Source organism: Heterocephalus glaber, unplaced genomic scaffold (genome assembly GCF_053883595.1).
Source record: "Heterocephalus glaber isolate CG9 unplaced genomic scaffold, H.glaber_assembly_v1.0 deba00001472, whole genome shotgun sequence".
NCBI lineage: Eukaryota > Metazoa > Chordata > Mammalia > Rodentia > Bathyergidae > Heterocephalus > Heterocephalus glaber.
Window position 1 is genome coordinate 65,727,430 of NW_028258315.1, and position 4,587 is coordinate 65,732,016.

A 4,587-nucleotide genomic window follows, 5' to 3' on the forward strand; every position below is an offset into this window, starting at 1 on the left:
TTGTCATGGAATTTTCAATATAAGCATTGTCTTACTTTTTATGCAAATTGGCTATATTTTCATAATGCCCACTTATTTTCTTTTTCACACTGAAATAGGGAAATCTCTCTCTGGATCTCATCTTTAGCCCTTATCTGGGTGGGAATTGATGTGTGTGGTCCTAGGTCCATGCAGTTTCTGCCTGAATTCTGTATGGAGGCTGCTGGGAATCATTCCTGCCTAGCATGAGTCATCATTAGTCCTCCATAGGGGAAACAGGAATTTAAAAAAAATATTTGGGATGTTTTTCTTTCTTTAACAAAAAGAATATGATAAATGGCATATGAGAGGCCACCTCGACAGGCTTTTGTGTGAGCAATGAGGCTGGTTTATTCTGCCTGCCTGCAGATGGGCTGAGATCAAGAAAGATTTCAGCATTTGGTCAGAAGAGAAGAAGAAAAGCAGTTTTATAGGGTTTGGGAAGGGTGTTGTCCCAAGAAATCTGGAGGGGGGAATGCTTATGGTTGAGGTTCTCAGAATGGTCAGTGCAGATGTGCAGATATCATCAGACTTTTTGGTGCCAGGGGGATTGCAAGCCCTGTCCTGATTTTTTTTTCCCACCATTTAGTCTTTTTATCAAAAATAGTTCAACTCTTCTTGCAAAACAAAAACAGAATAGTACATACTGGACACAGATATCACGTTTTTCTTCCTATGGCTTTAGCCCACCCCCACCCCACCAAAAGAGACGAAAAAAAAAAAAAAGACACAACAACAACAACAACAAACAACAACAAAAACAACTCTACCTGACCACATTCACAGAAAATGACACCAGGGTGCACTACAAAACAGAAGGAGGTGTCATCTGCTCTGTGTCCAAAAGTTTCTTCTCCGTGTCTTGTACTAAGTGAGTAACCATCGTTGAACATGCTGTGTGCCAAATCAAAACATTTCTCCAACACATCAGATCTCACTAGAGATGGTGAATGTAGTAGAAATTGGAATTTTCCCAGCAGTATTTTTCTTTAAGCACTGTCAAAGCTGCAAATTCTTTTAAATCATGAGTTTATTTCTTTACACCTAGTCAGTCTTTGTTTTACTTGGGCTGTGTTCTTTCAAGCAACTGACTAGATTTCCCTTGAACAGAATGTTTGTCTTCCCCATAAAAACTAAAGGGAAGAAGTACATTTAAACTGAAACAGTTTGTACTTTATATGCAAAAGAGTATTCTAAAGAAAATCCCCCTAACTTCAAACCCACCTAAATGCACAGGCTTCATAGAAGGCATTTTGATTAGGCCTCAGTAAAGAACTCTTCATAATGAATAGCACCCTAAAAAACTAGGAGTATATTCAAAATAAAGTACATGGCAAATAAACAGAGGAAACCAAAATCAAAGGCCAAAGACAATAAATATGCATAAATCTGCATAAGTTGTGGGGCATTGTTCTGAAATTATTTTAAATCCAATTTCTAAATAAAATCTTCTAATTTTATAAATTGTGTCTCATACTAGTCTACATTCAGTTACTGCTAGATTAAAACTGTTCATTTATCCAATTAGAACATTGCTCAAAGAGAAGGAAGGATTTAAAATTTTTTCCCAGAAATGTGTCAGACTTAAAAAGGGGTCTCAACTCAGAGTTTTGTAGCATAGACAACTAAACTTTGCAGTCTGAAAGAATGTCAGCTTGTTCACTTTTTTTTTTAAAGGACAGATTTCTTAAACATTCTAATAAGGGGCAAATTTTCTTTCATAATACTGCTGATTTAAGAACTGCTACCTACACCAGTAGCCAATTTTCATGATCAGAAATGATACTATGTCAACACAAAGGTTGAACTGGGCACATCAGCTTTTCAAGAGAGTGTCAGTGTTGCATCTGAAGGCAAAATTGAATCTCCTGAATAAACCAATGGCTACTTTTCCACAAAAAAATTGCACAATCTTATGGACTGACTAGATACCACTTCCTTACATTTAATCATAAACTTTGATTATGCACAAAGCATGACCATAAACAATGAGGTTAATATTTTATTTTCCTTGCTGAAGTTCATTTTGTATAGATCAGTTGCATCAGCATTTGTTCTCAAACTATGAGGTCCTGTAAGAACTAAGGACATACAGTTGTAGGGTTACTCCTCCATTATCTGCAGACTATTTCCCCGACACTAACATATATAATGAAAAAACTTGATACAAGTGATCTATGTGCAGGAGCTCCAGCAAGTTAAACCAACAGAATCATAGCTGCCGTAAAACTAGCTATTTCCCTACCAGAGGTAGACTTAAAGACCCACTGATTTAACAGGCGAATCTCATGTCTACAGCTTCATCCAAACTTTTATCATCATAAGTACTGGTAGCTACAAACGTCATTACTGGGGACCCTGTGACATTAATTACACTGGTGCTGGTACTAGCATGATGCACAGCAATGGTAGTCACATTAATGCCCAAAGTGAGCCTGCTCTGCTCCAAGGCCTTTTCTGGCATGGCAAATGCCTCCAGCTTCTTCTCTCCATTGGCCATATAGGAGTTTTGGCAGCCACAACATATACAATCTAAGCAGGTTTTGCGGTTGGAGTAGCAAGGGCAACGCTGGCCATGGTGTGTAAGAACACTTGGATTTTGAGTAGTGTGCCCATATTTACACCCTTTCTTTTTCTGGGGCTTTTTGTGCACAGTCTTGGTAGGACTTCCTGATATAAAATGATGACTAGGAATCTTTTCCTTTACTGTTTTGTCTTTTTTTTTAGAATATCTGGCTTGGTTTTAGAGTGAGATTTCTTGGCTCCATGTTCATGAGTCTTTTTCATGCTTTTAGTAGACAAAAGTACAGTTTTGCTGATTTTGGGCCTTGTGCCTCCATTGGGAACAGTTGCTATAGGTTGAAGAGAAATTTTGCTTTCTCGTTTCACTGTCACAGGAGCAGATGCCCCTCATGTTGGGCCTCAGATGATGGTAGAAATTGGAAGTGGCTGAACTTTCTCACTGTCGCTTTCTGATCTGGACTGTGTTCTATTCAATTTTGCTGCCTTTGGAGTTGCTGCTCTACACGATGACCCATAAAGTACAGGACTGGTGGACATAAACACATTATGGCTAAGAGACTGGGAAGAAAGCTGAAAAAAAGACCCATTGGATACAGTGGCTTCCAAGTTCAGCTGCAAATTAGGACAACAAACTTCCGTATTTGAAACAGTTTCTAAGGTGTGGAGTACTTCCCAACACTCAGTAACAGGTTTTATATCTTCACTGCAACTGCAGATTTCAATGCTCATGGAGCAAAAATCAGTGGCTACTGTGTTACAGACAGGTGGCAGGCTATCAGATAAGATAGTTTTTATGTCAACAGTATTACATACATCAATCATATTTGAATATTCAGGTGAAGGAATATTTATACCAAATCTATCTATTGAAAGCCCATTATAAGTAGGCAAACCATTGATAACAGAACTGCCACTAGCAATGCTTAGGGTGATTTCAGACATTGGAGATAAACTAGCTTGAAGATCAGTTGTGGGTTCTGAGGTTGAAGGTAAAGGGGAATGTGTCAAACACAAAGTAAAGGATGAATCTGAGGGTTTTTCTGTCTCCTCACAAAACAATGATGCATCATTAAGCAAAGCCAAAATATCTAAAGAACTGACAACTGCTTCTATAATATCCCATGCAAGTGTAGTCTGTGTTATATATTCACATAGCTTTTTGTAGCAATTCACTAGAATGCTTAACTGCTTGTTTTCCTCTAACTGCTCATAGTCTTTGCACCAGCTATATGAAATTTTCATTATTATTTTCTTGCCTTTACAAGTTTTGCAGACATAGTGTTGGCAGGTGGAGTTGGTGGGTGCAATAGGATCTTGCAGCAAATGTCTGCAAACACAGCACGAGAGACAAGAGCCTGTTAATCTCTCTAAAAGCCTCGGGGTCTCAGGGGTCATAGTCGAGCATTAGGTGGCTCAAGGAAATGTAGAGAGCAGTAGCATTCATCGGGTTCACTGCAGACACTTTGACACCAATGGCTCCTGGTTGAAAAGAAAATCTGAATCCAATTTGGATGCTAAGGAGAGTGATTGTGAGCAGGGAAACCCAGTCCTTATGGAGCTGGAGTGTGAGCTTAGTAAGGTAACCCTTGAGGAGGTCATTAGTTCTCTCTATGTTCCTGGATAATTGAGGCCAGTAGGGGGCATGGAAGTTTCTTTGGACACCAAGTGACTCGGACATCTTCTGGGTTGTTTCGCTAATGAAAGCTGGGCCATTGTCTGATTGAATGAATGTGAGAAGGCCAAACTGGGGGGATATTAGGAGGGAGTTGATAACAGCCAAGGCCTTCTTTGAGCCAGTGGGAAAGCCTCTACCCACACAGTGAAGGTATTGACCCAGACCAGAAGGTACCTTAGCTTTCACACTCATGGCATGTGGGTAAAGTTAATTTGCTAGTTCTTAGGTGGAGAAAAGCCCTTAACTTGATGGGTAGGGAAAGAAGGGGGCCTCAGGAAACCTGAGGTGTGGCTGCATGCCAAACAGAGCATTGAGCAGTGATGGTTTTGATGTGAAAATTGTCATGAAAGAATAAAAGAATGGTGTGGACT

At 39.5% G+C, this 4,587-nt stretch overlaps 1 pseudogene; it reads right to left on the minus strand.

Moving 5' to 3' along the window:
- Positions 1-2,290: 2,290 nt before the first annotated feature.
- On the minus strand, positions 2,291-3,988 carry LOC101713988 (E3 ubiquitin-protein ligase MSL2 pseudogene; annotated as a pseudogene).
- Positions 3,989-4,587: the final 599 nt, after the last annotated feature.